The 24,556-nt window shown below is 44.5% G+C and overlaps 1 protein-coding gene across 3 annotated transcripts in view; it reads left to right on the top strand.

Annotated features, from left to right (window-relative positions):
- The window catches only part of TCF20 (transcription factor 20), a 226,685-nt gene that overhangs the window by 131,647 nt on the left and 70,482 nt on the right, over nt 1-24,556 (top strand). The window lies entirely within an intron of this gene.

Raw genomic sequence — 24,556 nt, 5'->3', positions numbered from 1 at the left:
ACTCCAAGACACTCTCCGATCAAACAGCTTCCTCCTCACTTCCCCTGCTAACTCCCTACAGGGTCCATCTTGCCCCTTTACTTTCGCATGTAATGCCCAAATCAGAATCCCTGGTTAAGCCCAGCCAGGACCAGTTGTAAATCCAAACATGCCCTTAAAGACCACCTCTGCTAACCTGGTAACTTCTGTCTCAGTCCTAGGTTGTCCAAAGCTCTACCCTCTCCTAAACCCCATTTCTGATCCCTTGTACATCCAGTGTGCCCCCCAATATTAGCTATCACCCCCTTTGATATTACTCATGTTAATCAATCTCTGATGGTTTTCTTCTTTGTCCTTGAGTACTACTTATGTCTACCCCTTGCAAGCACTGCTCCTGGTGGTAGCTTGGCTGGATAATTCACTAGATAAAAACTGTGCCTCTGTCTGACATCCAGCTACAAAGTTGGGGAATGTCCTATTGACCTACTACAGTGCTGCTCAGGATATGTTCCTCTGACGTGGCCAATAGAACCAACTTTTTTTAATGCACTGAAACACATAGGTTCCTGTGTTTTCTGCCAGACTAGTTGCCAGGAAATTGTTTTACCTTTTCCCTTTCTACTGTGAAGTGTATTAAAACTGACCAAATACTCTCGGACATTTCCAGAGCGAATGGGATTTTGTTTTCAAGAGGCCAATTTGAAAGATGGTTTCTTTGTTTTTTGTATTCGACACCTCAGAAAAGGAAAGGAGTGGGTAGAGAATCCAACATATTTTTCCTTAATGAAACACGGATGGGAGAAGCCCATGCTTGTTGTGTAGACTCATTGCACCACTTTATTATTGATAAGTAATGTTCAATTTCATAATCCAAATTCAGTCATACCGTAGTGTGCAAAGATTTTTTCAACTTTACCTATAAACATGAATCAGTGCACTAGGGCATGTTTCTTGTTTAAAAGGGGAGAAGATGTAGCCTAACAGCTAGGGCGGTTGACCTCAAATCTGGGGAACCGGGTTCGAGTCTCGGCGGTGACGTTCAACATCCTGTGATTCTGGGCAAGTCAATTTATCTCCCCGTGCCTAACAAAAAATGAATGTGTCCTTGTGTATCATAACTGGTGCTCATGTAAAGCGCTCTGATACCTGATACCTTCGGGTCAAGTTTGCGCTATATAAAACTCTGGAGGGAGGGGGTAGAGTTATTGTAAAGGCGGTATCTCCCAAAGTGTTCTTCAGTTTATCCAGGCAGATGGTTGTTCTACACATTCTTAACAATCATTCCATTATCATTTGCGGCGTGGATAAAAGTGGTGATTTTCAAGTAATTCTTTTTTAGAGCAATTATTAACAATACTACTCAGCAATTTGAATGAATATATAAATATTTGCACCTACAGTACCTGATCATGCTTAGTATTTATCTGTTGCCTAAAATCAGAAGGGGGAGGCATTTCCTCTTTGGTACAATATTCTGTGGGATTTGACTCTTCTATAGAAAGATGGATGCATTTCCTTATTTTATACCTTTTACTTGACTCATGGCTGCTGGTTCTTATGCTTGGGATTTAACAATGTAATTTGTGGCATTTCCTAATCCCTGCCCTTTTTTACTGTACCTTTCAGAGAGTTTAGTTCAGTTGAGTTTTATTGAAAATGAAAACCACAGAAAATATGTGTTTGTGGCATGTGTAGCGGTCTATATATATATGCTCTGAATACTCCTGGCATGTAGTGTTGGGCTCGTATGCGTACAACTTGTTTTTCTCTGAAGAAGTCTTTCAAGTCACAAGATAAAGTGACTCCTCCTATGACTGATAAAGCGCATGGGCATCGGCTTCATTGTTAGATTGTTTTTTTCCGCTGTCTGGTCGGACTGGGGTCGCTGAACCTTCGAATCGATGCCACATGACACTCCTTGTTGGGACATTTCCGGTGCTACCACTCCTGCTGTCTAAAAACAATTGATTGCAACAGTCTTTTTGACTCCGTCCTGGAGGTTGTAAAAGAAAGCCCCACATTTAAGGTTAGGAAAAAGTTTATGGTCTGGTTTAGATTCTGGGGTGGGAATAATGTTGATCACCTAGACAGAGTACTTGTTGAGGATAAAGGTAGGGTTTAGGATGAGACAAACAATATGCCGTTAATGCGGTCTTAGTTGCCAGAACAGGGAGACGGCTACAGGGTTTAATTAATTGATGATTATATTGATTTAATGTGTGACTTAGATTTAAGGCTGAACACGAGCAAAAGATTTACCATGATTTGCAGGGCTAGACCGTTGAAAAGACCCTTCCACTTTATCAAGAGTGTTAGTGTCTCGGAGGTTGAATCCTTCTATTTGGGGATCCTGTTTGATAGCAAATATGGAGAAGAGGATGGCGGTTTTTGAGAAATAAATCATCAGTCTGCACGATTTCTGAAAAAAACTGGCCTCTAAACCTGGGAAAGCCCTACTAACTATGCAAGCAACATTTTGACAATCCCCACTTATGGGGCTGGTATTTGGTTCATGGTGGACGTGCATGGGAATCAACAAGTCGAAAATACCTTTATAAAATATTTACTGGCAGTTGCACCAATGCTATATGCCATGCTGAACTGGAAAAAATGCAGTAAAAAGCATTCATTAAACAAATGCATAAATGATTAAATATTTGGTTTAATTTACACACACATTTTAAAAAGATCAACATTTTATCGGAGATGGTGGAGGTTTTTTTAATTTCAATTGAGGCTACCCACCATCCATGCTATATTATGTTTGATGTACTTGCACTGCTCCCACAAATCCATATGAGGATGCCAATTAAATTTTTTGTCTCGAATATCAAATTCCTTCACACTTACAGAATGTTTTTAATTTTACAGAACATTTAAAATGTTTGCGTTCTGCTTCTTTATCGTTGATTCAGTAATCTGTTAATATTTAATTTTTAAAGCAATCGCGTCCCCTCTGAGTAGGTCTCACGGACCCCCAGGGGTCCCCAGACCACAAGTTAAGAACAACTGCTCTGGATTAAACCCACCAGATGTACAGGCAGTAAGTTAAATTGTTACGAACTAGGCAGTGAAAATGACATGTAACAAATGCACAACGTACACGTGTTCACAGAACTCCATTGGTAAAACCCTAATCTTTCAATGCACTTCAATGAAATGTTGCTTCATCAATTAACTTACTAAATGCAGAACATACTTTTTGTATGTATTTAGAAATGCACATTTAATCTAAAAAAGAATGTAGTAATGAACATGTTTGTGCAATCACGACTAGCAATCAAAAAAATTCCATTAAACTCCAGTAAGGGGGAAAAAAAGCATCCCAGTAAGGCAGATGAAAGAAACAATTGTTCACGAGTATTGATAAATCCAGCCTCAAGATTGAGGAAAATTTAAGCACGCTTCTCAGACATCACAATGCCAAGTGGATTGTGGCTTTTATAGCATTTTTAAAAGTCTGGAATGTAGTAAAAGGACTGCACATCTTTATTGGCGTGGGGTGACAAATTGGGTATTTGTTTGAATAATGAGTGACCAGGTGGGAAAACTTGCAATCTTTTATTACTTATAATTGAAAATGGTCTTTTCTTTAAAAACGTGCTTTTTGTGGTAAGTAGTGTTCCTGTCAAGGGATTGTCTTCAATATACATAACCAGTAGAACATCATCGTTGTTGTGTGGGATCCCTGAAACACTTACTGATCATTATTTTTGTCATATGAACTAATGCATTAAATAAAAGAAAACATGCCTGGCAGAGGCAGTTTCTAAACTTTTTTAAAATTTTATTTTGTTTAACTCTACGTAGTTAGCCCAATAGGATCATATGGTATATTTAACTGAAAGCGTTGTTATTTTTTTCGACTTTTGTGAGAGTAAACAAGAGAAAACATGCTCTCTAGCTAGACTCCATATAAAACACACACACAGGTCAGCCTCTCCTCCGAAACTCTAACATTGTGCATTTATGAATTGCTCCATCTGCTAATCGCCCCCCGTTCATTATCAGTCAAAAGAGCGAAGTGGAATGTGTGTCCATACAGCAAAAGAGCATTTATTCCCACTGTTTCTGTGAGAAAGAAAAGTTCTAGTCAAGAGCATTGCTCAGTTTTTCAGCTGGAGTAGTCCAACAAATAGGCGGAGGGGGAAAAAAATTAAGGATGGCGATTCTCAATTAGATCTTCCCCAATTTTCTTCATTATAGTTGCACTATTTCACATTACAGTGTGCACAGATATAGATGGTTCTTGAGGTGTCAGATAGGGAGTTCACGCTATCAATACAAAGATCTTGCTTTCAACTTAAAATCAGATTGTATAGTGTTCCCAAAGTTTAGGACAGTGGCAGTGCAGCCTGAGGTGAAGCATCACCTCAGATTAACTCTGGGCCTAATTATAGACCTTAGCCTGTCGATAACATTCTTCCACATTGACCCCACAGGCTGTGCGGGTTATCCACTTCCTGAGAGCACTGGGCACAAAACTGGCAAAAAGAAATTCATTAAGAGGACAGGCTATCTGAGAGTCTGATCCTAATGAATAATTGATCCCCAGCAGTCAGAGAAGTCTCATCTCTCTTGGGGAACATGCTGGGTGTGTTTTCATTGTCCCCAGTGCCAGACTGTTCATGCATCTTCTCCATGAATAGCTTAAAGACTGAGTCTCAAACAACGGGTAAAGTAACAGAAGATTCAGTTGACTAACAGTAAAACCACACTCCCTTCCCTCCCCTCTTAGTGGACTCCGATGGGAAACCTGCTTCAGGAGTCTCATTTCAGAAAACTGCTTCCATGGCAAGTATAGTGACGGATACCTCCATAGAAAGCTCTCTGGTTCAAAAGAGCAAACTTTCTAATCGAGGCAAGCGTTCTGTGTTGGAACAACCATACCATAACAACATGTTGGTATGGCTCCACCTTGCTCCAAAACCCTACTGTTGCCATTTGTAGCATTTTATATTTTGCTACAGCCTGACAACAGTACAACAATGTAATATCTCAACAAGCAAGGAGAAACCAGATCAAGAGTCTTGTCAAGCGAAGTGGAGATGAAGTAGCACTGGTCTCTGTGAGGAACAGGAATGTGCACTCCCATGCCTTCAGAACTTGAAAGTCCACTAGTGTGGCAGGTACCTCATGTAAGATTACAGGTCGTTGCTCTACAACATTCTATCAGACATCTTCAAAGCTCTGGTTATTCTCAGAGTCTTCTTGTTCAGTACTGCAAAAAAAAAAAAAACAAAGCTATGACTTAGCACGTAGATTTTGAGAAAAACATTATATAGGAAATGTCTTTTTCACATAGTCGTCTAAGATATCACCTATGCCTTTCCCTTGATCTGCTTGCTGCCCTTTTTCATTGCCAAGATGAGACAATATAACACGGCAGTGACCTTTTTCTGCAGACTGGGTGAAACAGTGATTATCCTTACAACTGCTTCACTGGTCATTTCAGCCACTCCAGGAGGCTTCAGTGCATGCTGAACCTTCTCACCAACGTATCATTTCGAAGCTTGACCACCTGACTCCTGTGTATTTGCAGTATAGCCACTTGAACCCTCCAGGCAACTGCATGAGCACGAGTGTCCAAACATCTTTCCAACAAGTCATCATATGCCTTTAAGTATAAGAGAGTTCGAGGCATGTGGGCTGCTGAATTCATATCTGTGCATAGATCGCCGCCTAGTGTTGGGTCCGGATGTTTGCACGTTGTTGTCCTGGAAGAGTCTTCGAAGTATCCTTGGATAGGTGACTCCTCCCATGGACTACAGTGCGCATGGGCATCCTCTCCATCCTCAGATTGTTTTTTTCCGCCATTGGGTTCGGATGTGCTATCTTAGCTCAAGTTAGGAAAAACTTTTGTCGAGGCCACAAGGCCTTTAGTTCGCGTCGGTACTGTTTATCGATCGGGTTTCGATACTTTTTGTTAGTTTACTAACTTTCAGCACCGACTTTGTTCGCATTTGCCTGTCCATCGACTCTACTTCGACGATGGAATCCAGGACGCCATTCAAAAGGTGTCCGGTATGCAATGCGAAGTACCCACACATCGACGTCCATCCGGTGTGCAACAAATGCCTTTCGCCGGACCACGACGAATCGACATGTATGGCCTGTGCCCGGTTCCGTTCAAAGAAGACTCTGCGGAATCGTCGAGCGGCGAGGCTCGAAGCGCAGCACGCGGCACCGGCCCCAGCTGACATCTTCGACGAGGCTGACGACGTCGAAGAAGTAGAAGTCTTACCCTCCAGTCCCGTTTCCGAACACGAACACGAACCCGGATCGGACGAGGCCGACGAGTCACTCTTCCACAGAGGTGAAGACGACACCGAGGTAGGAGACGACGAGGAGGCCTTAGGAGCCGAAGAGAGTAGCTCCGATGATGAACAAGGCCTACCTGTTCAGACCGAAATTTCACCAGCGCCACAGACTATGGCTCCGGTCGAGGGATCGCCTTCGGGCCTTACCCGAGACCTATCACGCAGTCCTTCGGCCCCGCCCTCGGGCCCGGCCTCGGACGTTCAGCGGCAGCCATTACCGCTTAAGCCAGCTGGTTTCCCTTCCACGAAACCGAAACCGAAAGCTGCTCAGGTTCCTACGAAACCGAAACTGAAAGTGGCGCTAGTCGGATCGAGGCCTTCAACACCTTCGACGCCAGCGCACCGGGTCGGCACCGACCGCACCAAGAGAGACTTCGGTGCCGAACTCGAGACGGGCGACATGGGAGTCGACAAACGGAAGAAGGTCATCGGCGCCGACAAACCTGCCCGGTTACCGGCGTCGACGCCACCGACACCGAGGGCCGTCCCGCCTGCTACGCCTCGCAGCACTCCCTCGACGACACCAAAACCTCACGTGTCGAAGACGTCGACGGTGATCTCCGCACCTCGACTCGATGCGCCACGGGCGCAGAAGATATCTGCAGCCGCCTCGACGACCCTGGCGGGGGCCACGACCTCTAAGGCGCCCCGAGTACGGCCTGGCGCGATGCCAGGCTGCAGATCCAAGGACGCCCTCCAGGACCCGTCGGGTTCCGGTTCGGCTCCGGCGGTTTCGTCGGTGCCGACCAGCATTACCTTCGGCTTGCCTCCACCCACAATCCCGAAGGCGTTTCAACTCAGGACACAGGTCACCAAAACTGCGGTTACACCTGTCGAGCCGTCTCCGTCACACGTCATCGACGCCGACACTGGCAGGATGATTCTCCACGGCCGAAGGATAACTTCGGAACCGCCATTGGAGCCTTTCAGGATCCCGCTAAAGAGGAAGCTGCCTGTGGACTCAGAACCTCTCCTGTATGAACCCTTCTATTCACCCTACCAGGATCCACACCGGGCCTCCCCCACACGCTCCGACACGGATGCATTGGGGGACTACTTGGATGAACAAGTCCCCTACCATGTGGACACGGACCCTGATGACCAGCAGGACCCTGACCAAACTTGGGGCGACCCTGCAGACCCCAGTGCACCTCTTGATGCACAGGACACACAACTATATGGGCCAAAAACATCACCCACAGAGGATACTGCGGCGTTCAACGCTCTGATTGAACGTGCGGCAAACAACCATGATGTACAGCTTCACTCTGATATCATCGAAGATGACTTTCTAATGGACACCTTTGCATCCTCAGAAAGACATGTAAAGACTCTGCCAATGTTGAAGGGGGTCCTCAAGCCAGCCACTGACATTTTCAAGGAACCCACCAGGGCACGAGTGATAAACCCCAGGATCGATAAAAAATACAGATCAGCACCTGGGGATCCTACTTACATCAGAGGCCAATTACCACTCGACTCCATCGTTGTGGCGAATGCCCGCAAGAGGGCACACTCGCAGACAACGGGTGACGCTCCTCCCCCGGACAAAGAGTCCAAGGTGCTAGAGACCTCCGGCAAGCGAGTTGCCGCACAAGCTGCAAACATATGGCGCATAGCTAACACTCAAGCGCTCCTCGCTCGCTACGATAGAGCGCACTATGACACACTGGAGCAACTTCTTCAGCACCTCCCTGACCCCTACAAAGAAGGTGCAGAAATCCTTATCAGAGAGGGACAGCTACTCACAAATGCTGCCATTAAATGTGCACTAGACGCTGCAGACACGGCTGCCAGGGCCATCAACACTAGCGTCATCCTACGACGTCACGCCTGGCTACGTATCTCAGGATTCAAGCCTGAGGTACAAAACAATATACTTAATCAGCCCGTCAACCCCGACTTTTTGTTCGGACCTGAGGTTGACACCACCCTCGAGAAGATAAAAAAGGACACGGACACTGCAAAGTCCATGGGCGCCCTACAAACTCAGTCCTTTCGGAGCGGCTCCTTTCGTCGCCCCGGAAACAAGGGGGCAGGTAGAGGACAGGGGTCACAACAAACATATAACAAGGGTAATACGCAGACCACCTACGATAAGAACACCCGAGGTGGCTATCGTGGCTCCAGTACCAAGGGCAGAGGACGTGGCTACGGCAACACCAGGTCCTCCCCCAAGAACAAGCAGTGACGCCCTCTCCCTTCCTCCCGACCACATAACACCTGTCGGGGGAAGGCTACAACGGTTCCTGTCCACGTGGAACTCCATCACCACGGACAGGTGGGTCAAAGATATTATAAAACACGGTTACTGTCTGGAGTTAACTTCCACTCCACCCACAATACCACCAAGAAACCGTCCTATGTCCTCAGAGCACTTAACGCTCTTACAGCAAGAGGTAGAAAGTATGCTTCTAAAAGGCGCTATCGAGCTCGTACCCATCCACGAGCAGGGCACGGGGGTTTACTCCCTCTACTTCTTAATTCCAAAAGAGGACGGGTCGCTCAGGCCTATATTAGACCTGAGACCCCTGAACCAGTACATTCTTTCAGAGCACTTTCACATGCTCACTCTACAGCAAGTCCTTCCGCTTCTCAAGCAGGGAGACTTCCTAGCATCACTGGACCTCAAGGATGCGTACTTCCACATACCCATCCACCCCTCACACAAAAAATACCTCAGGTTTACTGTTCAGGGGCAGCACTATCAGTTCAAAGTCCTTCCCTTCGGCGTGACAACAGCGCCCAGGGTTTTCACGAAGTGCCTAGCTACGGTGGCAGCACACTTACGGAGGCAGCATATACACGTCTACCCCTACCTAGACGACTGGCTCGTTCAAGCGAAGTCGGCCCAGCAATGTGCAAGCCATATGTCCCGCACCATTCACCTTCTTCACAGTCTGGGATTCTCACTAAATTACCCAAAGTCCCATCTCCAGCCCGCACACGTACAACAGTACCTGGGCGCGACTATAGACACTCTGGCGGCCTCAGCTCAGCCAAGTTTAGTGAGGATCAACAGCATACAACTGCTGATCTCCAAGTTCAAACACAATCACTCGCTTCCAGCGCGAGTGTTTATGCAGTTGATAGGCATGATGGCCTCCTGCATCTTCATAGTCCCGCACGCGAGATTACATATGCGCCCACTTCAGGAGTGCCTAGCACGTCAGTGGAATCAGGCTCAAGGACAGTTGAAAGACCTAGTGTTGGTGAGCGGTCGGGCATACAACTCTCTGCATTGGTGGAATCCACAAAACCTTTGCAAGGGGCGACCGTTCCAAGAGCCTGTTCCACAAATAGTACTGACAGCGGACGCGTCTCTCCAGGGATGGGGAGCTCATGTACTACACTACACAGTGCAGGGACTATGGACGACACAACAGAAGAAGATGCACATCAACCTTCTGGAACTGATGGCAATCTTCCTGGCCATGAAGGCTTTCAAAGTACATCTGTGCAACAAGGTCGTGTTGATCCGGACGGACAACATGACCGCAATGTACTACATACAGAAACAGGGAGGGACACACTCTCCACAGTTGTCTCATCTGGCTCAGAGCATGTGGAAGTGGGCCATTCAGAGGAACATGTTCCTCATGGCAGAACACCTCCCCGGCAAGGACAACCAGATGGCGGATCTGCTCAGCAGACACAGCCACCAGATGCACGAGTGGGAGTTACACCCATCAGTACTCCAACCGTACTTCCAGCAGTGGGGTCACCCAGAGATAGACCTATTCGCGACAAGCGAAAACGCAAAATGCCAAAGCTTCGCCGCCAGATTCCCACATCCGCAGTCGCAGGGCAATGCGATATGGATGAACTGGTCCGGCAGATTTGCGTACGCTTTTCCCCCAGCACCGTTGATACCGCTGGTGGCTCGCAAACTCCGACAACACTCCCTGACACTCGTCCTAGTTGCTCCCACGTGGGCACGCCAGCCGTGGTACACCACCTTCCTCGAACTTTCCGTGGTACCGCATCAAAGGCTGCGGATCAAACCCGCGCATTTGACGCAGAACCATGGAGAGGTTCAGCACCCAGATCCGCAACAGCTGAACCTGGCGATCTGGCTCCTGAAGTCCTAGAGTTTGGCTATCTCAATCTGCCACCTGACTGCATGGACATCATCAAGGAGGCCAGGAGACCCACTACAAGAGCTTGCTATGCAGCCAAATGGAAAAGGTTCGTCATTTATTGCGGTAATAATGACATTAACCCGCTGGACGCATCCATCCACGACATCATATGTTACCTCTTACACCTATACCGATGCAATCTGGCGTACACCTCTATACGTGTCCATTTGACCGCAATATCAGCCTATCTGCAAACCAGGCAGCACCTCTCTCTATTCAGAGTGCCTGCCATCAAAGCATTCTTGGAAGGACTCAAACGAGTCATTCCACCTAGTCACCCACCGGCTCCAATGTGGAACCTCAACTTGGTCCTCACACGCCTGATGGGTCCACCCTTTGAACCTCTACACTCATGCGAGATTCAATTCCTTACCTGGAAAGTAGCCTTCCTGGTAGCGATCACTTCCCTAAGAAGAGTTAGTGAACTCCAGGCACTAACCGTTCAAGAGCCATTTATTCAGGTTCACGCCAACAGGGTCGTACTACGTACCAACCCCAAATTCATGCCCAAAGTAATATCGCAGTTCCACATGAACCAGACTATTGAACTGCCCGTTTTCTTCCAAAACCCACAAACTGTTGCAGAGCGGGCATTACATACACTAGATGTACGGAGGGCCCTCATGTACTACATCGACAGGACTAAACCCTTCAGGAAGACAAAACAACTATTCGTTGCCTTTGCCCCACACCACAAAGGTAACGCCATCTCCAAAGCAGGGATAGCCAGATGGATAGTTAAGTGTATTCAAATCTGTTATCAAAAGGCAAAACGCACATTAACTATTCCACCACGAGCCCACTCAACACGCAAGTTGGGGGCTTCCATGGCCTTCCTAGGAAATATTCCCCTGCATGATATATGCAGAGCAGCCACATGGTCCACTACACACACATTTACAAAACACTATTGCGTAGATGTGCAGTCAAAACAGCAGGCAGCTGTAGGACAGGCTGTTCTCAAAACACTTTTTCAGACCGCTGCAGCTGGCACGGGTAGCCGCCGCCAATAGAGGGCACTGCTATGTATTCTATGCACAGATATGAATTCAGCAGCCCACATGCCTCGAACTGAATATGCTACTTACCAGTATGCATCTGTTCTTGGCATGTAGGGCTGCTGACATTCATATCGCCCTCCCTCCTCCCCGGCGCCTGTCGCAGCTGCAGCTCTCAGAATTATTGCAAGCATGGTCATCACTTTCTGTATCTACTCCATCACTGCCACAATGGCGAAAAACAATCTGAGGATGGAGAGGATGCCCATGCGCACTGTAGTCCATGGGAGGAGTCACCTATCCAAGGATACTTCGAAGACTCTTCCAGGACAACAACGTGCAAACATCCGGACCCAACACTAGGCGGCGATCTATGCACAGATATGAATGTCAGCAGCCCTACATGCCAAGAACAGATGCATACTGGTAAGTAGCATATTCATTCTACACTTGTTCTCCAAAACAGTTGAACCTGATCTGATAACTTGTTAGGACGATGCAGTACAGCAGTGTTTTCTTTATTCTGCAAAATCTAGTTTTCAGCCATCGTCTATAAAAGTGCCTTTGTCTGGCATCACTGCTTATGTAAAAGGGCAGTCTCTGCATCTTTTTTCATCATTCATGTGATTAAAGCAATTCTATCTCAAAACATGCAAAAAATATAGCTGAAAAAGTGAAGGCAAAAAGTTGTTGACTTTTTTTACATGAAAAAATAAAAAAAGATTATGGTCTAAATTTGATTTTTGTTGTTTTTTACCATCACATTTGCAAATTGTACACAGCCACACATCAACCGTTTTATAATCCCTGACTCTCACGCCCTTCTTAACCTTGAAAGTTTTTCCCCATCACCATTATTCCACTGCCGTTTGATGTAAAATACCTCTGTTCCACCTCCCATGCCTGGTTTCTCCCACATCTACTTGCACTATCCCATACAATTATCCATACTGTAACACAACTGTTAAATAAAGTCTAACATTAACCCCAATCCTAACCTTTACCCAATCCTGACACTAACACTTACTCCGATCCCAATCAGAACACCTTCCCTAACGCTAGTTAATACACTAATCCTTGGTTTAACCCAAACTGTTACGTTTACCTAAAATAGACCCTAAATCATCCCTTACTGTTATCCTAGTCATAACATGCATATTTTCTGCAATCTTTTATTGACCTTTTGTAAATTTTGCTTTCATGTAATCTACCTTTCTACTTTTTGGGATTTGCTTTTTTTGTTACTATCTTTTTAACTCTTCCTTGCAAAATGAATTCTCCCCACAACCTTTGAAACCTATGCACAATTAATCAACTAGTATCTTTGAAAGTTTCTCTCCTTTTCCATCCCGTGAGTCAGATAAGTGAGTGGGGTTTCAGCTCTCTGCATGGAACAAGTTTATATGACGTTCCATCACAGCAAAATATCTTTGAGCTCATCCCTCTTTTTTCCTAAAAAAAAAAAAGTTATCTAAAATGTTCATATCAGTCAAACGATTTCCCTTCAGACCTTGCTCCCGGACATTCACTCCAGTGTAAATGTTTCTTCCAACTTGGGGAAAATGAGCTCCGAAAACCTTCTGGGACAACAAACGATTAAAGACATCTCAAAGAGCTTAATTAGACTATGGGCCTGTTCACACAGTTATGCCTTCTATAAAGCACGCCACAGCAAGATAGTGTCACTGCTTACTATCAAAAAGGAAACAACCTTGTTCTGGGTAAAGCCAAAGCCCCTTGTGCCAGAGACTAGCCAGCTACAGCTGCTTTCATAAGGAATGTCCCCATTATGTTGGATCCTCCACGGCAGGGTACATTATTCATACTTCCTTTCTATTTTATACCACTGTTTGTGGAGTTAGTGAGCTTGCGGTGAGAGTAGGAACAGTTACTTGCCCTTAATCCTAGATCTCTCCCATGAGTATTTTCACTGAATCCATTCCATCCACTTCCCTTGTGAGTCCAATCACATTGCTGGCAATTATTATTGATGGTGATATCCTTTCACTGGGTTACCTGAGAAATGAGCCTTCTGCCTCGCTGTGAGCTGCAGATTGAGAAGCCCGACTGCTTAAGACGTAGAGCCCGACTATCATTGTGAGTGCTTCCTTAAAGTCTCTCTGGAGGCCCAATAGATTTTATTTGAGAAATATTTCAGACCGTAGTGATTTCTATCGTATGTGCTGTATAACTGATCTCAATTAGATACATTATTTTAAATAAAAAAAAATCTGAAATGTTTACTTATAAGAATGTTTCATTGAATTCTTTTTTCACATGAAAAGTATATTGTAAAAAAGAATTCGAGGAATTAGGAATCTGTGTGGGAATATACTACTGTTTGTGGATTCAGAGAGAACTCGAATAAAATTTAGGGTAACAGATAAGTCATTTTTCCTTTTATCTTTCAGTAATTTTGGGTAAGCTTTGGCTAATTATTTATAGTGTTACATTTCTTTTCTCTTTCCATATGAAATTATAAATAGGTTCATGGCATGCAGCACACTGTATTTCTGTATTTAACCCCTTGAGTGCCCCGCCCTTTCCCCCTCCTGTCCCGGGCCTTTCACTAGCGGGCGGGGTCCATGACGAGATAGTCTCGTCATGGGCACAGCGCAACCGCGCTCCATGACGAGACTATCTCGTCATGGGCATAGAAGGGGTTAAGGCTCACCAGCCAGGCAGCTTTTATCTGTCTCTAGGTAAAAACCTTTTATGAACTCTACCAAAAACTTACAGTGGGTCTAGAGCCCGCCGTTGCTTACCATTGGTTGGCTTTTTAGGTCTCGCCTTGCTATCGCGTAAGCGATCGCAAAGCGAGACTATTGTAAGGGGATTTTAAAAGTGCTCCCAAAAAGCGGATTGCATGGCTAGCACGCGCACAATCACGCGCATCGTGCCGCCATGCAATCCGTTTGGCATTGCACTTCAAAGGGTCCGCTCCCCTGCCTGGAATGCGCTCTCCCGACCCCGCCAAGCGCGCGCGCCACGCTCCGCCGGGCTTGTCTTGTTGAACTGTTGTTTTGAACTTCTCTCTAGGGAAACATTGCCTCGAGCCCTACCTGAAGAACACTACATCACAAAGCATTAATTGCCCACAACTCCGCTTCATTTCCTATTACTCTGGACTATAAACAAGTCTTTGACAATGTACAGCGCTCCCTGCCTTTTGGCTAGGTTCGCGCTATAGAAATACGTTCAATTTTAACACCAGGCACTAATGAAAATGAAATATAGTCACATTAACGTGACGTACAAGTAAACTTCATTACTCGTGGACAATTCGCTTGACTCAGAAGAGCGTGCATATTACGGACCCCACTACCTTGTTTTATACATTCAAATAATTTTCGGGAATGTGGCAAACATAAAATCATGAAGGCAAAAACACACAATGAACTGCCTGAAATAATGTCTCTGCTTGTAATCCCCGCCAGCCTTACCTAGCCTTCTACAGTAAACATGCCAACAGCTGGCACTAGGATGCCGCTCTCGAATAGCAGACTAATCTGCCATCTGCGTGGAAGTTACGGAAATTCGTATTGCCGCCACCTTTTGCAACAGTGTCAGTCACTTGAAGTACTGAATGGAATCCGAGCCAATCCCAAAGCGGTGCTGCACTGACTGGCGAGCAAGGGGGCAGTACTAGGAGGGGCTTTGGTGGTTGTACCGCCCCATAGAGCCTGCTATTGGCTAATAAGAGAAGTACTTGCTTGAGAAAATGGTCCTTTTCAGGCAGAAAATACACTCCCACCACGAACCGGAAGAAATTTCTCACCACGGACCCGGAAATGCCAGGTAGCTAGGTTTGCTGGCGACCGATAATACATATCCATTTTAGGTTGGAGTTTGCTGCTGTATCACTGTCTCGTTACCTTTACAAAATACATTTTAGGGCATCCTTATTAAATTTGGAGTTGTACAGCTTGACACGGGAAGATTTAATCTCTGGTGTCCCCACACAGAGCGCAGCAAAACACTGTTTTTCCTGGTAGGATCCTTTCGCATCGGCTCGTGGTTGGAAGCAAAACTAATCTGAGCGTTTAAACTGATGAGGGGTCATTGGTTTGTAAATCTAGGGTACCGTGATATATAGGCAGTTTTTATTTGTAAAATTTAACGGGCTTCTGAAATCTCATAACAAGAGAAAGGGTGTAGGAAATTGTAATTACAATTCTCTCTGGACCGAAGACTTCGGATTATGCTCCTTTCATTACTACTCAAAACAGTAGCCAATCTTATTATTAAACACATAAACTACACGATGCAAGAGTTATTTTTCTATAATCAGTACTGCCCCACCAATCAGGACCAACTAGCTGCTATACGACCTGATGTACTAGTACGCTCTCTGTCAGCTCCTGCTGCACACCCACAGATAAGTATTCTCTGTTTTCATTATATATTGCCAGTGAAGTCTGAATATTCCCTTTGCGCTGTATACACCGGCTGATTTTTGTTTTTTGTGCAGGTTACGTAGTTTCCATTACATGGTCTTGCTTGCGTTTCTTGGTATGTGTTTTGAGACCGTGGTCTCATCATAGCTGCTAAGGTTTCAGATTACTTATGTGTGTAGTTCCATTACATGGTCTTGCTTGCGTTTCTTGGTATGTGTTTTGAGACCGTGGTCTCATCATAGCTGCTAAGGTTTCAGATTACTTATGTGTGACATTTTCGTAATTTCAGTGTAATTATGAGAGACAGTTTATAGCGACCAATGAAGACGAGGGAAACAAACATCAGAAATTACACCCATCATAGCTGCGAAGTATTCCGATTCCTTGTGTATGACATTTCCATGGTTTCAGTTTACTTACGAGTGAAACTCACGGATCAAATGCGTGACACTTTCGTGTGAATAAAACTAAACCAGCATTTGCAATGCAATAGGTCTCGCATTTACGCGAGTTTAAGCTATTGGCATTGTAAATGACAAAGCCTTTTATTTATGTTTTAAAAACCAAAACATAAATAAAAGGCATTGTCAGTTTGAATGCCAATAGCTCAAACTTGCGTACATGCGAGACCTATTGCATTGCAAATTCTTGTTTCTTTTGTCACTCCTTTGCCTGCTTTTTTTTTTCGGTGGCTTGCCTTCTTCTTCAGGTGTCCCTCCCTCGCCTGGTGCATAGTCTCTTTACCTTCCTTTTGATTGGCTAACTTGTTTTCTCCCACTACTCCCATTCAGGGAACGTCTTTCTTCTTTTTTAGGTCTCGCCTGAGCCAGCGCTGCTCTGGTGAGACATTTAGTGTGTGGGCTTTAAAAAGCCGACCACAGCTTTTTGGCTGGCATAGAGCGTGCGGTTATGCGCACAATGACGAGCAGAGGCGCCATTGGCTTTCCTCTCTCGTCATGGTGCGCGCACATCGCACGCCACTCACCAGCCTGCTTTCACTGTTGCCGGTGCGCGCGCACCACTCGCGTGCTTTTTAAAAAATGTTCTTTTAGTGCGCGCATACACACACGCACCGCGATCGCTTTCACGGCTGCGCGGCCAATGCTTGGTTTTTTTTTGTGTGGAACTGTTGACCAGCCAAGCCCAACGCCATCTGTGCCGCTCACCGTGCCTATGTTTCTTGGCACTCCACTATCTTGATCCCTGTCTGCACTTGCTCTTTTTTTTATTTACGGCTCTATCTGAGGGCACTTGTCAAACATAATTAATTTACCAGCCTCAGCCCTGGAAGATAAATGCACCAGAAGAAACAATACTAATGCGCCGTCGCTTGGCGCATGACAAATACGCATGGTTTTTATTTCAGCAGCTGATTATTCCTACCACTAACAGCACATGATGATGTGCGCTGCTGCGCGAGACTGCCATAGAGGATGTACTGCAATTGCGCGACTTTCCTTCCTTTAAGGCAAACGCGTGCTGGTGAACGCAGTGAATATGTCCACTTTGAGCAGACTTTTGCATTAATTGTTGGCATAAAGAGCGGAGCTCCATTTCCCGGACATACGTTTTTATTCCCATGCCACTTCTAGTTTTACAGAGTGAGAAGGGGTGCCACAGGATAACTTTTATTTTGGCTTTGAACCCGTGACGTCACTTCAGATACGAAGCTTTCCCCATGTACATTAAGAATGTTCAAGTGGTCTGGTGCCGTGTCCTGTTTCGAGGGAGAGGGGTGTTGTATAAAATGTACTTCCCGGGCTCTGCTCCCCCGCAGTACCCCCCCCCCCCCCTTCACAATACTGTAAGGCCAGGATTGATTCTAATTAGCTCATAGGATGGCCGTGTCGTTGCGCTACTGTCCTCCTTACTTACCCTATCTAGGCGGCTAGGGTGGATTCTAATTAGCTCATTAGTTTCCCGCCTCGCGGCGCTTCTGTCCCTGTTATTCTTTATAGGTTACAGTACATCAACATGACACTAGTACACTGAGGCCAGGCACCGCTGAATAGGATTAATTCTAATTAGCTCATCAGTTGGGCATATCGCGGCGCTCCTCTCCCTATTTCACCAGGTGAGGAGCTGACATCACATGGTTACTGGGAAAACGGGCTGAAAACCAACTGTAAATATTGGTTTTTAGGTAGTCTTCCGAAGCTTTTAACTGCCGAACTCCATTAAGGGGTAAGAAAGCAGGGTTGGATTGGGATCTAAAATCCGCCGGGGCACACCCCCAAAAAAAGTGGCTCACATTTGCATATTGCCTTTCCGCAAAACACTGCTTCAGCTAAGTTTCATGAAAAGAAAGGGGGTGGGTGTGCATGTTTTGTTAACTTCACTGCGATAAAAAACAAGCATTTGCAATGCAAATTGGCCTCGCCTTTGGGACCTTATATGTATTTAGCTATGGAGCACTTTAGCGTGGGTGCTGAAACATCTACTGTTGTTTAACATGGAGGGAAAATAAGCACCAAACTGCGTGGCAGGTATTATTTTTGTTTTTTTAAACATAAATAAAAGGCATTGTCAATTACAATGCCAATAACTTAAACTCACATAAATGCGAGACCTATTGCATTGCAAATGCTTGTTCTTTTTGCATTCCCTGCGAGTGCATGACCTTTTTATCTCTACCTGGTGTGCTGCCCCCCACCTCAAACACTCCGCCATCCAATCCCTGCTCCATGTTGTTCCTTCAGCTCTCTCCGCAAGCTTTTCCAACGCATTCCTCACCCCTCCCTGACTCGTCCTCCACACACTCCCCATTACCCCCCCCCTTTCTTCCTCGCCAAAGCACTTGTGGTCCATAATTTGTTTTAAAGTTTCGATTACAATTTTTGGAGAGCCAGGTGTCTGTCATTTGCCTATTTGCCCGCCTTGCTGCTCCACACTGTTAAAAGTGGCTTTGTGCTGCAAATTTTTATTTTTTTATTTACTAACTCATAAATGATAACTTTTACAATTCAATTTTTAGGTTGAGCCTGCAACAGTGCAAATGCTTCCTTACTAGCGGTATTGTTTCCAATAAAGGGCTTGAATTCTGCCAATTGCTTACCATTCGTGGGCTTCATTGTCACTTTTCTTTGCTGCCTCTTAATTGGCCAGCGCATGCCAAGCATCACTTTGTTGGCTGTCTGTGAATCGTGGACCAAGCACAGATTGATTTAACTTAATTAGTTCCCCTCTTCTGCTGGCTCTGTGATTGAGATATAATTTCTTCTTCTCCCCCTCACTCCTTGTGCGTTGTGCTTTTTTCCGCTCCCTCCCACCCACTCCTTTATGTTGCTGCGCCCCTCCAATCTGATCTTCCCTCCCTCCTCCCGGTCAACCCCCTTCTTTTGCTTTCTCCCATACCTCTTCCTCCAGCTGTCATTTATTGCTGCTCACTCCCACACACCTCCCTCGTGTTGTTTCCCTCGCCTGATGTCCGGTGTTGCTGTTCCTTCCCTTTTCCCCACAACCCCCATACCCCTTCTTTAAATTTTTTTTTAAAAAATTGCACATCAGTGCAGGCTGCTTTCTAAAAAAAAAAACAGCGCTATTATGCAGTCAACGCTGGCCGCGTTATATCGCAGTTACTTTCACTTGACTTTAAACCATGTTGCACAGCAGCTCGATGTGCTGTGCAACATGTCTTAAAAATAAAAACATTGCCAAATCAAATAGATCTGGCGTTGACGAGACCGATTGACTTTGCCAATGCTTGTTGATTGTTCTGTAGCAGCCAATGGCACACTCACAATTGGGAAAGCACCCTCCTGGGACATTATGAACTAGCCTGTGCATACACGGCTCGAAGGTACCCTCTCTCCCTCTGTCCTGTTCGGCTTTCTCTGTATTTTTAAATGAATGCAGCTGAATGACTGAGAGGGCTCTGGTGCTTCTGTTCTGCAAAGAATGAGCAAAAACACAACTTAGCTCAGGTCCCTGACTGCCACTGGGCCTTGAAGCATGTAATGTTCCTCCGAGTATGTATTTATTGGGAACGCCATTTATAGCTGTGAAGTCTGTCATGACTCTGTTACTCTTAAGCCCTTATTACTCTTTGGCCGTTACATTCTGATATTTTCTGTTACCGACAATATCGATATTAAAAATCGCATTCCCGGATACATCTCGGCGGATAAAACGCCGACATATGTAGGGGAGAAAAAACCGAAAAATCTTGAAAGGACCTGTAGCCGAATTTTTGTGCCTATTATCTTGGAAACAATATTTATTGGAGTAGTATTTAGCACATAAACAAACTAGTTTGGATTTTGTAGGATGGGAGAAATATTGTAGCAGTTATCAGCAACACATACTGAGGAGGCCCATAGTCTGCAGTGTGGCTGGTTATGAAACGCTAGGTACTGGCGCCACCTAGTGGGTGGACTGGAAGCAGTTTCAGCAGCTATTGAATGTAACTGCGCTATCTGCCGTACATGTCGGTTTAAGTTACTTACGTGATGGCTTTAGACCAGGCTTCTCCAGCACGTAGCTCTCTCCAGCTACCTAGCAGTAGCTTTCCTCTATACAGCCCAGCCTACTAAATTAGAAGGGTTTGTCTCTGCGTGAATTCGCCATGAAAATGTGTGCATTTGAGAATGCATAAGCTGCTAATTGGAGAACAATGGATTTCAAAATATATTTGATTCTTATATTTGAGTTATAAATAATGCAGCATTAGTAATATTTGTAGCCTGGTGCCAGTGGCTTTGCAGCTATGGCTGTCATGTATTACCCTTGTAGAGACGTTCCAAATCGGAACACATTTTTTCATTTCTGCTGGTAGCTCTGCCTGGTGCACTGCTGATTATCTTGCATAGGGTGGCCACTATTGTATTCTTCAGTGATATAGTCACTGTTACAACACTTATAATATTAGTAGCTTGGAATGATTTTCAGTGAACATAAGTAGCTTTCAGTACAGAGAAGGTTGGAGACCCCTGGCTCAGACCCTTCCTTTTAGGGTTTGCACACCCTCAGCAGCCACCTCAAGAGCCAATCCTTGTTTTGGTTTTGCGCATGGGATCAACAAAAGCGTGTTTACCCTACTTCTACCTTCTGGCTGTCTTCCTATTCTGGTTGTGTGCTTAGATTTCATGGAATTGAGGAGAACAGCTTCAGATGAGGAGGTCTAGCGTGGAGATTTCTTGGAACGTACTCATCCAATTGTGCTACGGTTCAGGAGGAAGCCTTAAAAGCACTGAGACTGTGAAACAAATGTGCTGTACCTCGCGTAGCGTGCCTGCATATTTATCTGACGCTGTATGTCTTGAGAATGCTATGGAAGCTGCTTGGCTCTAATTGAGAATGCTTCTGCACTGAATGGAACTGCTGTCTGTCACTTATGACAATCGGAGATACAAGAGGCTATGTACCTTTTTCTTTCTTTTTTATTTGCGGGACCTTATATCTGCTACGTTTGGGAAGCTTTGCGATTTTAATGAATGGGGCAAGCTGGATGCTGTTTTGTAATAACATTTGCCTGAGGTAGAAGTTTCCTTCGTGGCCCTGAGGAGCGACTGTCCGTCCACATGAATCCATGAAGGTAGCTTGGTAATATTTTTTGATATGGGACAAGCCAAGGCCTCCATCTTCTGCGCTCAACTGCAAAGTCTCTAATTTGGTAGGGGGTATCTTACCTGACAATACAAATGTATGCAGCATCTGGTCTATCTTGTTAAAAAAAAGCTTTGGGGGACTTTAATTATCACATTTGAAAAAAGAAAAAGGGGGGGGGAGTATCATCATTTTTATTAACGCAATTCTCCCAGTGATAGAGAGGGGCAAGAGCTGCCTTTTATTTAAAATATTTTTAAACTTCCCTAGTATCGATATTAATTAAGTTGAAAGAGCAGCAAAAAAAACTGTCTTCGCATGTCGATGGGAAGGACTTGGTCGAAATAAATAAATAAATAGCAACATTTCCGACTTTGCATGGTTAATCCTGCAACCCCCCAAGTCTGAAAAAGTTCTAATCTTATCAAAAGTTCTGGTGATGTTTGGAGCATCTGCCGCCAAATACACAATTAGATCATCTGCAAATATCTTAAGTGCCCTAATTTGCGAGTCTTGCATCGGCGAAGCTAGTGTTTCAATAAATAGCGCAAATAGCTCTGGGGACATGAGACACCCTTGAAGAGTGCCATGTCGGATTTCTAATGACCCTGCTGTTTAGGAGTTGATTATAATTCTTGCTTCAGCTTCGCCATACACCTTCTGTAAGAGATTTACAAAAATCCAGGGAAACTTAAACCTCACTAAAATGGTAAACAGAATGTCCCACTGAACAAAATCAAAGGCTTTTTCAGCATCAATCATAATAATTGCTGCTTTTACATAGTTATTCGTAACAATCAATGGCCTGAATGTGAAAATTTGTATTATTAGCGATAGTTCTTCCTGTTAGGACACCACACTGTTCTCCATTCACCAGCTCTTGCGCCGGAGAGGTTATTCTAGCTGCCATAATTTTGGCAAGTAATTTATAGTAGTTGTTAAGTAGACTAATTGGGCAATGACCCTGGCCTATCTGGCGGTTTGTCTTTCTTCAAGAAACTTACTACCACTGCTTCAGAAAAAGATTTGGGAATCGGATACCTCTCCAGAATTTCATTAAATAGTAGCACTAACAATCTTGTTAGCTGAGGCATAGACGTTTTGTACATCTCTATTAGTAATCCGTCACAGCCACAAACGAGCATTTCAGTTGGGGATTTTTTTAATGGCTACCTTGACTTCCCTAATCAAAATAGGAGCCATTACCTGGGCCTCCTGTGCGGCGCTAAGTATGGGTAATTCAATAGTTCTAAGATATTCACTAATAATTTCTGGAGATACCGATGATGAGGGAATAAAAGATGCTCTGCACCTTGTAGTGGTGCCCTTTGTTAGTCCTTGAATCGCATTACCTTTGTTTGTTCTTGAATGGCATTTTGGCCTCCAAAGATCACCAATACCCTGTCTTTGTAACACAGAAGCCCGGTCCTTAACACTCTGAGTGCCTCGCTATCTCTAGGTAAAAACTAACAATGAGTGTTTGCCTCACACTGAGTGTTTGCAGCATATATGTAGCCAGGGAGAAGGACCGAGGAAAACAGATAAAAACAGTCAGCTTGTATAGGTACAAATTTGTCAATACCTTTGGGAAAATAGTTGGGGTGAGTCCTCGCATTACAGCCCCTAAGGAACACGATTCAGAGGTATGTAGCGACTAAAGGTAACTAAAATGCATGACCAAAGTTATGGCAACAGGGAAGGAAGGGTTACAGTGCAGATGATAACCTCAAAATATGTGTGCATCAATGTGGCTAGAACCAGGATCTAATATCGAGAGGCCATGGACTGCCTTACATGAGAGCACAGTTCATCAGGAGCTTCAGATGTTATTTCATAACCTTTGTGGTGGTGGATATGAAATACCTTGCCCTTGTTCTGTAGCTCCAAGCAGTAGGCAGATAAAACTTGCTGGTGTCCACTGGCACAGTGGATTTGTCAAAATACAAATCAATCGATCCAGTAAGCAGATAACTGTTCTTTGGCCAGGCCCAGTTACAAAACTCAAAACAGTTACTTCTGTGCTATGCTCTAGTGATGATGATACATTTATTATAGTCATTAAAATCTTTACAAATGCAAAAAACACAAACGATGGGGCTACAGACCACTTCTGCAGGTTAAATTTCATCAACAAAAACTACACATTACATCCGTTAAAATGACAGTTGTCTGATTTTGAAAAACATAACAACAAAAAAGGTTTGCAGCGCCTAAAAATACAAATGCTGCATATAACTCCCCCCTAAAAGGAGCTTTTGTTCAATCCTTTTAAAGCCTTATTTAATATTTTGTGGACCATGCAATTTAGATAAAATTTTAAAGCGTTTGTGTAGTGTCTTATGCGAAATTTCAGATTGTCGTTCCATTTTTAATCCTGGGCAGCAGCACACAATTTGCTCATTAGTTTCTGGGTGGCATTAAAAAATTCTGCATTGTTGCCACAAGTTCCGATATGTAGGTAATTTTGCTCTAGACTTCTTCACTGGGAAGGTCAGCAGTAGCATTCTCATTGTTTGATGTCTGCATACCTTATTTAATGGTTAATTTAAGTAGTGTAACATTAATAGGGTGTTACAAAAGTCACCGATCAGAGTAGTGTCCCTCAATTGGGGGATTGGAATGAAACCTCTTCCTTGCGAAATTAAAGGTAGTCTGGCTTTTATGATGTTTCAGTGCAACTTTCGAGCGGGTATGTGACCACATATCGACGCAGATCTGGGATATTGAGACCCTGGATTTGTTGTGGAACTTTTTTTTTAACTATGGGTTGCAGTGTATTTTTTAATATGCTCGTTTTTGATTGGCTAATATCAGAACAAAATTGAAATTGGCCTTGAATACTAGGTCCTGATTCAAAAGGCCAAATTCCAGCTGGATCTGATATAGTTTGCACTGCAATTGATTAATGGTTAGCGAATGTCATCCAGGGTATGTGATTAGCTAGAACATATTTAGCACTTTTTAGTTTGAAATTTCCTTCAGAGTAGCTGATTAGATTGCCTTTAATTCTGCAAATTGCAAAGATAAGTGATACAACGTTGCCCTTCATTTTTAGTCGGTGGGGCGGGGGTCTTGAAGAAAGTATTTAATTAAACCAAATCTCCAGATGGATTTTAAATGTTTGTGTAGCATATCTTATGCGGACATAAAATCGATTTACTTCGGGGTTTATTTTT

The sequence above is a fragment of the Triturus cristatus genome, chromosome 4_2 (genome assembly GCF_964204655.1).
Source record: "Triturus cristatus chromosome 4_2, aTriCri1.1, whole genome shotgun sequence".
NCBI classification, from domain to species: domain Eukaryota; kingdom Metazoa; phylum Chordata; class Amphibia; order Caudata; family Salamandridae; genus Triturus; species Triturus cristatus.
The sequence above is the reverse complement of the archived record's forward strand: the minus strand, read 5'-3'. Positions and strand labels throughout refer to the sequence as shown.